Source organism: Oryctolagus cuniculus, chromosome 5, assembly GCF_964237555.1.
Source record: "Oryctolagus cuniculus chromosome 5, mOryCun1.1, whole genome shotgun sequence".
NCBI classification, from domain to species: domain Eukaryota; kingdom Metazoa; phylum Chordata; class Mammalia; order Lagomorpha; family Leporidae; genus Oryctolagus; species Oryctolagus cuniculus.
Genome location: NC_091436.1, coordinates 148,502,398 through 148,514,513, shown reverse-complemented (window position 1 = coordinate 148,514,513; position 12,116 = coordinate 148,502,398). Strand labels below are relative to the sequence as shown.

At 43.4% G+C, this 12,116-nt stretch overlaps 1 protein-coding gene across 2 annotated transcripts in view; it reads right to left on the bottom strand.

The window, feature by feature from the left end:
* Positions 1-12,116, bottom strand: part of CDKAL1 (CDK5 regulatory subunit associated protein 1 like 1) — a 729,763-nt gene that overhangs the window by 69,565 nt on the left and 648,082 nt on the right. The gene's annotated exons all lie outside the window — the stretch shown is intronic.

Sequence of the window (12,116 nt, the reverse complement as noted above, 5' to 3'; positions counted from 1 at the left end):
TAGTAATTTAAATCTGCTAGTTTTTAGAAATGAATAAATCTGTGTACAATAAATAAGAAACACAGTCCTTGAAAATGCATATAATTGGGGCTGGCTCTGTGGCACAGCGGGTTAAAGCCCTGGCCTGCAGCGCCGGCATCTCATATGGGTGCCAGTTCTAGTCCCGGCTGCTCCACTTCCAATCCAGCTTTCTGCTGTGGCCTGGGAAAGCAGTAGAAGATGGCCCAACTCCTTGGGCCCCTGCACCCACATGGGAGGCCCAGAAGAAGCTCCTGGCTCCTGGCTTTGGATCAGCGCAGCTCCGGCTGTTGTGGCCAATTGGGGAGTGAACCAGCAGATGGAAGACCTCTCTCTCTCTACCTCACTCTGTAACTCTGGCTTTCAAATAAATAAAATAAATCTTAAAAAAAATAGAAAATGCAGATAAAATAGTAAACCAGAGAATGAAAAATTGCAAGCTAATTTTACTCTAAATCTAAGTAAAAAGAAAGCTAAGTTTAGGTCACTCTCTGGAGCTGGACCATGGATTTCTCTGAGCTTCTAGGAATGGTCACCAAGATGAGCTCCACTGTTTCCATCAGGGGGTGGTAGGAAGCTCTACTTGTAAAGCAAATGGAATGCAACTAATACATTTGTTATTCTAACCTGTTTAATAAATAGATTTTACAGTCAGGAAGCCTAAATTTGGTCATCCTTGCCTAGGTGAGAGATTTGCATGCATGAGTTACACCAGAATGCACTGCCATGTATAAGTATATTTTGGCTGTGGGACAGCAGCTTCTCGGCTCTGCAACGTCACAGAGCCACCATTAGCTCTCAACTGAATTAATGGCCTTCTAATGGGCTTCTTGACTCTATTTTATGCCTCTATGATCCATTTCCCATAATCCATCCAGAAAGATACTTTAAAGACTCAAGTCTGGTCATGTCATGTCTCCACTTAAAACCCTCCACTGGTCCCCCACTGCCCTAGGAAAAAGTCTACTACCTCATGTTGCCACACAAAGTCCCACAGGTTTTGAAATTTGTTGCTTTCCTGTTAATAGACATTTGCCTTGTTTCCAATTACTGGCTATTACCATTAATATTACATGTCTCTTTGGATAGCTCGCTGAGAATTTCTCTACAAGTGGAATTATTAGGTTGAAGGATGACTATTTATACATATGATGTCATAGAAACAGATACAGGATGCAGGTGTCATAACCATGGCTTAACTGCTGGGCCACAATGACTGCCCCCTTGTTTGGCTTTTGATTATGATTACATTGATTCTGTAGAATAATATGTGCTGTGGCTTAGCAGGTTATACCAACACTTGTGACATCTGCATCCCTTATTGAAGTGCTGGTTTGAGTCCTGGTTTGAATCCTGGCTTCTCCACTTCTGATCCAGCTTCCTGCCAATAATTCCTGGTGGACAGTGGATGATGAGGGTTCATGTACTTGGGTCACTGCCACCTTGTTGGGGACCAGTATGGAGTTCTGGGCTCCAGGCTTTGGCCTGGTTTAGTCCTGGCTGTTGGAGGCATTTGGGGAGTTAACCAGTGGGGAGTTAACCAGTCTCTTCTCTTCTCTCTTCTTCTCTCTGTCACTTCTTTCAAGTAGATGAAAATAAATAATAAAAAAAAATAATATGGGAGTAGTTGATGTTATCATTCTGTTACATTGTCCTATCCAGGAATACGTTTTATTTTATAATTTGAGGATGCCTTTTTTATTCTTCGGAAAGCATTAGTTTCCATTATAAAGGTCTTAAACTTTGACTTCCTTTGTTACTTTATTTCCAGAACTAAGTATTTGCTTAGTTTCCTTGGTGAATAAGATCTTTTTCTATTGCACGTATTTAAATTGTCCTTTTCTGTTAGTGTAATTCGATGAGATCTTTTAGCTAGTTCATACTCCATTGTTTGATTAGCTTTTCCAGCTAGTTGCTTGTGCATCTGTCTATATTCTCTACTAGACTTGAATTTGAAGGCAGAGGAAACTATACCCACCTGTTCCCACTGCAGCCACTGCTCCTGAGTAGGTAAGGACTAAGCACTTTCTGAACTGAATGGACTTGGCAGCGCAGAATCAGGATCCTCTTCTTGTGAACGGGTGTCAGTGCATGCTCATTCCTCACTGCAAACTCCTTACAGGACTGGACTAAAGGTTCTCATCTAAAAATGGGGTGATTCGTGGGGGAAGGTAACACATACAGAAATTGAAAATACTCGCTAAATAAGCACTGCCTCAGAGAAAAAAACTCCAGATCGGTCGATTTAAAAGTCATGGAGGAATAAAAGAATAAAATACTTAACTTTAACATTTAGAAAATAAAAGCTACTCATTTTTTCAAAAAATATTTACTTATTTATTGAAAAGGCAGAGTGATACAGAGAGGATGTGAGAGAGAGAGAGACAGAAAGAGATCCTCCATCTGCTGATTCACTCCCCAAATGTCTGTAATAGCTCGGGCTGGGGCTGGGTCAGGCCAAAGCCAGAAGCCTAGAACTTTATCCAGGTCTGTCACATGTGTGTTAAAGACCCAAGTACTTGGGCCATCCTCGGTCACCTTTCTAGGTACTTTAGCAGGAGGCTGAATTTGAATCAGAGAAGTTGGGACTAAACCCAACTTCTAACTAAACTTCTAACTAATCCAACTAAACCCAGTGGGTAGACCCCTTGTGCTACAACATCCATGCCAAAAGTTATTCTTACGAAATAACTTCCTTTTAAAGGACTCCAGGCAAGACTTTCAAGAAACACCATCATATAAGTGTATAGAAACAGACTCAGGGCGTAGAAAATAATATAGAAATCCGTCCCATTTAATTTCAGGAAGGCAATGTAACTAAGGCAGGAAAAAGTCGACCAAGTTAGCCTGAAGAAAGGCTTCTCATTCTTCAAGGCTGTAAAGCAGGGACGAGTCGGTTGGCTCTGGGGTGAAGCTAGCTTGGCTGTGTACGGAGGTCCTGCTTCCCTCAGTTCCAGTGACCCATGGTCAACCACAGTCAGAGAACATTCACAGAAAGTTCCAGAAATAATCTGTAATGTTTAAATAACTTTTATTATAGTATATTGCTAGAATCATTCTATTTCATTATTGCTGTTATGAATCACATACTATGCATAATTTATAAGTGAAACTTAATCACAGGTATACATGTATGGGAAAAATGTAGCATATGTAAGGGCTCAGGAGGACTTGTGGTTCAGGCGTCCAATGAGGTCTCAGGATGTCCCCCAGGGTAAGGGGGGGGCAGCTGAAACAGCAAAGACACATGGAGCAAGTTACTTTCTTCTCTGTTGCTCTCATTTGTGAGGATAAAATGAAATAATCCCCATTTAAAACACTTAGCATCACGTGACCACCTACATTCTGGATGGCTTTCGGGAAAGGACTGTCATATAAAAACCTGCGTATCTGTCAGGATGCTCATTTTTCTGAGAGGAAGCTTCCTTGTTCGGAAGAGATTCTGAAATGAGTCATGGCCCCCAGAAGGATCTAAGCCACTGCCACAGGCGACTCTCCCTCCTCACCGGAGATGCAGCATCAGCCGAAGAAATAGAGCAGCACATGGAAAGAACCATTCCCCAGTAACAAAAGCGGTCAAGCCTCGGGGTCAGAGGCTATCCTGGGGTAAACGTACACAGCACAGCTATTCTAGAAAGCAATTTGGCAGCATCTGTTGAGAACGCCGTGATCTTACCATATCTGAGCCCTTTAACTTAATAATGGAGCTTCTGGGAAGACAATGACCATTGAGACAAAAAAAATGTATAATAGACAAGATACTTAATATTTGCTATACTAACCAAACACTGGATATGATCTGAATGGTCATTAAGAAAGGGACAGTTAATAAGCTGATGCATTCATTCAATGACGTGGTACTACAGAACCATTAAAAATGAGGTTGCTGAGAACTCCAGTGACACAAACCAGTGCAGGCGGAACAGTGACCTCTTTGTCAGATAAACGGTCTTAAGGAAAGGAAATTTACCAAGCTGGTCACAATGATTAACTCCGGTGCTAGGATTGGGATAATTAATACTTTCCCTCCACTTTTCAGATTTTCTATGATAAGTATTTTATTTTATTTTTTTTTTGCACAAGCAAAAGCCATTAAAAATGTCTTCTGAATAAAGCAGGCCATCAGCACTACTGTTCACCATGTTGTGATGCTAATAAAATTACTCCCACTTTTTATTCAGTATTAAGATTACATTAAAAAATACTGCTGAAGAATGACAAAGCTCAGATATATTATTGTTTTACGAGTCCTCTGAATTGCCTAATAGCAAGGGCTCAAAGTAAGGCCAGGGCAGTGCCTTCCTCAGTCTCTGTAGACTGCAAGTTTTCCTTATGTCCATGTGAAAACATGAGCGAGAAACATTCATTGCAACCACATTTGAGAAACAGTGTCATCAATTTTTAGCTTTATAAGGAAGAAGGGAAACCTCAAACAGTCTTTAAGGCATTATGCACAAAGGTACTCTGAAAGTTCATGTAAAATGGAACTTACAGTGTGTTTACTTTGGTGTAAGAGCACCAAAGGGGAAACCTGTTGAAGTGAAATGGACACTATGAAAAACAGTGACATGATCAGCTCTTGTCCTGACTGTTGATGTACAATGTAATACTTTATCCCTTTTAGTATTTTGTTGTTGTTGTTCTAGTACTATTGGTTGACTCTGTAATTAACACACAATTATTCTTAGGTGTTTAAATTTAACTGAAAAGTGATCCCTGTTAAATATGAGTGGGAATAAGAGAGGGAGGAGATGTACAATTTGGGACATACTCAATCGGACTTGCCCCAAATGGTGGAGTTAGAAACGTGCCAGGGGATTCCAATACAATCCCATCATGGTTGCATGTACCAATGCCATCTCACTACTCCAAGTGATCAATTTCAGTTCACAACTGATCACACTATAGGTCTAAGAGTCAAAGGGATCACATAAACAAGACTAGTGTCTGCTAATACTAACTGATAGAATAAAAAAGGGAGAGAACGATCCATCATGGGAAGCAGGATACACAGCAGACTCATAGAATGGCAGATGTCCTAAATAGCACTCTGGCCTCAGAATCAGCCCTTAAGGCAGTAGTATCTGGCTAAAGAACCCATAAGAGTATTTTAGGCATGGAAAGCCAAGACACTCTGGCAAAACAAAACAAACAAACAAAAAAACAAAACCCTAAATGAAAGATCTCTGTGAGTGAGATCCCAGTGGAAAGAACAGGGCCATCAAAGAAGCAGGTACCTTTCTCTGAAGGGAGGAGAGAACTTCCACTTTGACTATGACCCTGTCTGAGTAAGATTGAAATCAGCGAATTCAAAAGGCTTCCATAGCCTTGGCAACTCATGACTAGAGCCTAGGGAGATTACTGATGCCATAAACAAGAGTGTCAAATTGTTAAGTCAACAACAGGAGTCACTGTGTACTTACTCCTCATGTGGGATCTGTCCTTAATGTGTTGTCCAATGTGAAGTAATGCTGTAACTAGTACTGAAACAGTATTTTACACTTTGTGTTTTTGTGTGGGTGCAAACTGATGAAATCTTTACTTAATATATACTGAATCGATCTTCTGTATATAAAGATAATTGAAAATGAATCTTGATGTGAATGGAATGGGAGAGGGAGCAGGAGATGGGAGGGGTACAAGTGGGAGGGAAGTTATGGGGGGAAGCCGTTGTAATTCATAAACTGTACTTTGCAAATTTATATTTACTAAATAAAGGTTAAAAATTATTTTGGCATGAATTTTGTTAATATATGGAAAATGTATATTATAAAAAAACTAGAGACCTCAAAATTGTTTTTGCATGAAAATAAACTCACTCTGAAAAGATTATTTGAAAAGCACAACAACAGAGAGAGAAGAGGAAAGAGAGAGAAAAGGAGGGACGGAGGGAAGGAGGGAGGAAGGGAGAGAGAGAGAGAGAGAGAAACTTTCCATTCCCTGGTTCACTCCCCGAACGGCCACAATAGCTGGGATTGGACCATTCTGAAGCCAGGAGCCAAGAACTCTACCCAGGTCTCCCACATGCGTGGCAGAGGTCCACATCCTTGGGCCATCATCCTCTGCCTTCCTTGCTCCATTAGCAGGGAGCTGCATCAGAAGTGGAGCATCTGGGACTCAAACCAGCACTCGGCCCATGTCACAAGCACAGCCTAGCCTGCTGTACCTGAATGCTGGCCGAAACTCACACTTTTAATTCTACTTTTCACAAACCATTTGAGGTAAGCTCCTACATGAAATAAAATAAATGATACAATTATTTTATTGTCTTCTCTCCAGACTCCAGTACTACTGGAGGTGACGTCTCCATCAGTGTGTCCTTGGTGGACAAAACACAAGCCTAATGGTTACTCTGGGTGGCTTGCTTCTGGGATTTTTATCAGAGCTGAAGACATGTGCACTAAACTCCACTGTGTGTGCCACAGATCATTGCCTGTCTTCACCGTTACTCTGTTTCTCTCACTGGTAGGTCTGAATTCATCTACATTCATCAGGCATCTGATGGCTTTTCCATCACTTTTTTCTTCATTCTGTCAGAAAACTGACAGACCCACCAAGGGCTATGCTAGTCTGGTAAACATCACTTTTTAAATTATACAGGTTTTCCCTGGGACACAGGTGTACAGCATCTGGAATTGCTGCTCATCTCTATTATCATCAGATGGTGGACTTTGAAAAATACCCTCACAGCTTTTATTTTTTTTTTATGCCCAACTTGTAGCGCATGTTATTTCACATCTGCTGGTACTCCTTTTGTCTAGACAAAAATCTTCTTGTGTAGGTTCCTGCTTTCTCTAAGTCAGTCATGTTTCCCTTGCTTCTCACCTGAATCCCTTCGCAAATTTTCACTAACTGGGGACTTTGTCCTGTGGCCCGAAAGGTTGTATGCATGTGAAATTGATTCCTGTCTTGGGAATAAAACAATAAAGGGGGAGAAAGGAGAGTGAGTGAGAGAGAGAGAGAGAGAGAGAGAGAGGGAGAGACAGACAAAGTGAGAGAGAAGGAGGAGAGAAAGACTGAAGCTCTATTGGTTTGGGGTAAATGTATTATCAAAAAGAAAACTGCTAAAAAACCTGCTATTTACATGGGCTATGGGGACAACAGTACGTTAGAAATTGCTTTTACAGCTCTTTGAAACGACACTCATTTTTAAAAAAATTCCCTTTAGCCCTCAGAAACAGATGGCACGCTTTTTATTTTGAAATTACCCCTTCCAACTTTTCCCAATTGTGGCGTATTACTTTCTGATTTGTAAGGCAATAGCTTTGAGTCCAAGGAAATGTGCAATCACATTTCACTCACACACACACACACACACACAAATTTTCCTCCTGTGTAGCTGTGTCAGTGAAGTTAAGGTTCTTCCCTCTAGGGAATCAGAGTTAATCTCTCTGAGCTTCCACGTGTTACCTGTAGCGTGTCTGCCCAAATGAGTTGTCTTTCTAGGCTGCTTGACACCGTAGGGCCTGGCAATGATGCCATCTTGATTTCATCTCACAAGCTCTTCATGAGCGCTGTTGAGGAAAGGCTAGAGCAGCGCCTGTCATGGGCAATGGACCTGGGTCTCGCTGGGAGGCAGCTGGGTGCGCTGGTGCTGGAAGCCCCCTCCCGAGGAAGGCTGAGCCCGGCTGCACCGACTTCAGCTCGGTTATGTCTACCTACTGACTGCATTTTTTGACTTTTGTGCTCAAGTCTCTGGTGAGGTGCACCCCGTAGCCAGCTGATGCCCCAGTGCAGCAGTGAAACACAACCCTGTCCTTCCGTAGGGTTATCGGCCAATGACGACCCTCGTCCACTGAGTGAAGCTGTTCACAGTCTAGTGCACCTTCTTCAGTGCCTTCTCTAGTCTCTGCGGATCAGCACGACAGCTTCCGGGGCTTCTGGAGGCATCAGCAGAGAGATGACAGAGGGCCTCAGAAGCTCTGATTCACATTCTGACAGCTTGGCTGGTCCTTGGTCTCCCTGAGTAAGGCTCATGAAGCCATTTGGTAAGTAAATTGTATTAAATTAAATAAAATGGAATCCATGGCGATCCTGCTTTATTGCACTGGTGATGAATGTGGTGGACAACCTGCCTTGTCTAACACATTAATACCACACCTAGAATTTGGGGCACTTAGAATTTCATTTCACAAGCTTTATGTTGGTCATTCGACAGAGGACATCTCTTTCCATCAAAGGAAGTTCAAAAAATAAAAACAGACACCCTTGGCCTTTCCATAAATTTGATGTGTGTATTGCTGACTAGAGTGAGGCCTGAAACTGTTAAGTGATTGTGATGACATAGGCTAAAGGATAAAGCTGAGTAGCTACTGTTGGTTAAGGTCCTCACATCTATTTAAAAAAGTCGTTGTCTTTGTTCTAAGCTAATTACACATTCTCTGATATTTATGCAATAGTCATTCCATGGTTCATATGAATTGGTCACATTGACTTTTGGTAGACATTCATTACAAGCGATTAAGTCAATCAACCGGAAGCCTTGATGCACAATTGGCAGAAACATTTTGGAAAAGCAGCTCTAAAACCACAACCTGAAAACATTAGTAATAGTAATGGGACTTCTCACCTGGCTCAACACCTACACTGAAAGTAAGCTGTAATTCAACAGAACCAGAGGACCAACAGAAAACTCAAAGTGGCCTATATCTGACCATCAGCTCAGCTAGCCGGGGCCTCTCCTGCTTTCCTGGTTTCATACTGCTTTCACCTTTATTATCTCCTTTACTCCCCACAACAACTACGTAAAGCATCCTTGTCTCCAGGACACAGAGGAGCGAACTGAGGCTCCCAGAGAGTCAGGCACATGCAGAAGGTCACCCAGCTGGGTGAGTGGTAGAACCAGACGTCAACCTCGGTATTCTGTTTCCAGGGTTCTTTTCCTTCCACTTTGACACCTGCCCTCCCAACAGGCCAGTCCTGATACAGACATGAATATGAGCAACACATTAGACAGGGTAGAGTATGATGTAATTAGTAGCTTTTCCTTCATCAGTCAGTTGATTATTCCTTTAAAAAAAAAAAAAAAAAAACCGTGGGGTCAGTGCGGTGGTGTGGTATGTAAAGACACTACTTGCGATGCTGGCATCCCATTATGGGTACTGGTTTCAGTCCACTGCTCCACTTCTAACCCAGCTCCCTACCAATGGCCTGACAGAAGCAGGAGAGATGGCCCGAGTGCTTAGGTCCCTGTAGACCCAGATGAAGTTCCCAGCTCTTGGCTTTGACCTGGCTCAGCCCTGGCCACATTTTCCCTTCCAATAAAGGTTTCCACTATGCCCTGTTGATCAGTAGGTTGAGAATTAAGCCTTTACCCACCCAACAGTTAAATTTCAGAAGACAGTGTGTGATTTGGTTGGTGACTAGTATACCAAGGATCTGAATTACCAAGCAGGTATGGAAGCCATTGGCCTGTCATAAAACTGTCAGGTGGGAGGTGTGGTGTCTTTTTCACTGCACTTCTGAAGGCTGTCATCTACAGCATTCCTTGTCTGGCATGTTACGTATGATCTATTTCATGCTATCCCGACTTTTCCCGACCTTTGCCTTTTCCCAGTCTTTTTTTTTTTTTTCCAAAAATTTATTTATTTGAAAGTCAGAGTTACACAGAGAGAGAAAGACAGGCACAGACAGAGAGGTCTTCCATCCGATGGTTCACTTCCCAATTGGCTGCAAAGGCAAGACCTGTGCCAATCTGAAGCTAGGAGCCAGGTGCTTCCTCTAGGTCTTCCCAAGCAAGTGCAGGGGCCAAGGACTTGGGCCATCTTCCACTGCTTTCCCAGGCCACAGCAGAGAGCTGGATCAGAAGTAGGGCAGCAGGGACTCGAACCAGTGCCCATATGGGACACCAGCACTGCAGGCAGTGGCCTCACCTGCTATACCACAGTGCCAGCCCCTTTTTTCCCAGTCTTAAAACTGGCAGGAGCACTGTCTTTACAAGTCAAAATCTAGTCCGCTGAAACCTTTTCATGTCCCCATAAGCTACAGAATAAACTCCACGCCTCATCTGCTTGCACTCCCCACGTCTCTGTAGTCTTGGGTGGAATGAATAATTTGGGGGCACTACTGAAAGATGATATGAACACTGAACATGGTATGCTGTCTCATACACCTGTACCACTGCACTCCTCATTTTACATAATTTAATCATCACATTAAGTGCTGCTGCTGCTGAGGCAAGCATGGGGTGTGGGTGGTAGCTCAGAGGTTGGCACCCTGATAGGGGAGCTGACGGTGTCTTGTTCCAAAGATGAGCAGGAGTCCAGGAGGCTCATAAAGGCGGAAGGCTGCCTCACGCAGGTAGGCATCAGGGGACAGGAGAGGGCATTCTGACCTCACCTTAAATGCCGGGGATTTCTGCACTCCGTCTTGATGAATACAGGCTTCTACATTTACCTTGCACCATCCCTGATGGCTTTTTACCTGGTTAGCAATTAAAAGCATGAACTGCAGTAAGTCACTGTAGGTTCAGGATAGGGCATGATGGGAAATGGTGATACGAAAGACAAAGGGGCCAGTGCACGGATTTGTGTATTCCACTGAAGCACTTGGACTTGCTTTAAAAAATAATTTAACCTACATATAAAGAATGGGTACTTTGTGGGGTACTCTGTGAGGTTTCATTTTGTAGATGATGGTGGCTGCTATAGGGTATTAGGCATCATGATCACACACACACACACACACACACACATTTAATTAGTACCTATAATCACAATCATTTCATAATAGGAGGGGATTTTAAAAAAGAGTCTTTTAGACAGTGAATTTAAACTGACTATATTATATTATATCCTTCATTTTCTTATATCTGCAGCTTGGAGAAAAGGCCACCCAGGAACAGCTTTCAGTGGAACAATGAGGAGCACTGGGACAGAACATTCTGGGGCCTTAATGAAGACAGAGCTGGAGGGCCAATGCTGACGACAGCGAGCCCAACTAATAATTTAAATGATGGCATTATTTTAAGAACACAAAGTTTAAGATACAGTTTGCTTTAGGACTCAAAGCAATGCCTCAAAGATGCCTTTTCCTGATTTTTTCATCTAACACCTATCAGTGGTTTAGGAACCTGCACAGAATGGAGATTTTGGATATTTAGAGTCTCCAAGGAGAATGGAAGCAACCTGAGTGGAGAGAAACACATGAGGCAGGCGGAGAAGATGGTGACTTAACCTGGACTCTGCAGGCTACTCCATCCCCAGCTGCAGAAGGTTCTGCCTGTGGCCCTACACTGGTGCCGGTGCAGATTTGGATCCAGACCAAAGCAGCTAGCAATGCCCAGGTGCTCAGGCCTCTGTAGGACTGAGAGTGTGGAGTGGAGCAGGTCAACCCAGGCAGGAGGGTCTGATGGCACGAGGAAGGAACAACCACCTCATAGCCAGCCATCTTGGCAGAGTGACTTCCTCAGGGCAGGGCTGGGCTGTGGTGGAAGAAGGCAGGAGGGGCATTTGCTAGCTTCACATGTCAGGCATGAATCTGAGGTCGAATACTGCAAGCTGGGGGCAGAGTTCAGCGGCCCCGCTGGCTATGTGGGGCAGTCCTCTCAGTCAGTAATCAAGGAAGGGCTCAGACACGGCCCTAAGGAAGCCAATGAAGCCAGGCTTTCTTTAGGTCTTTCAGAGCAGACAAGAGGCAAGGCCATTACAAATGCAGTGTTGAGCCTGAATGAACTGGGTGGGCTTTTGTTTCTATCTTCTATGATGGAGTAAAACCTTGATTAATCAGAATCCTGCTACCTCAAATCCCAGGGCCTGAGATGATTCTGGACAACACAGCAACTGTGGAACAAGCCCCAAAGTCCTTGCCCATTGACCGTGTGTCCCTCAAAGGCACGGGTTTCAGTACTAGGGTCTCCTAACTTTGCGAGGGTTGCCTCTGTTGGGGAAATGTTCATCTTTATGACCTCAAATAGAAGATTTTATGGGGAGTTAGGAGCCAACGGGGAGAGAGGACAGGAGCTGTACCCCGTCTGCTCTCCTGACAACTACACCATTAAAAATGCTTTGAGAGGTTCTCTAGACTTTTGGGGAAAAGCAGTAAATTGAGGTTGACAGACAAGGATGTTTCCAAGGCAAGATTTCAAAGGCTTTTGTGTG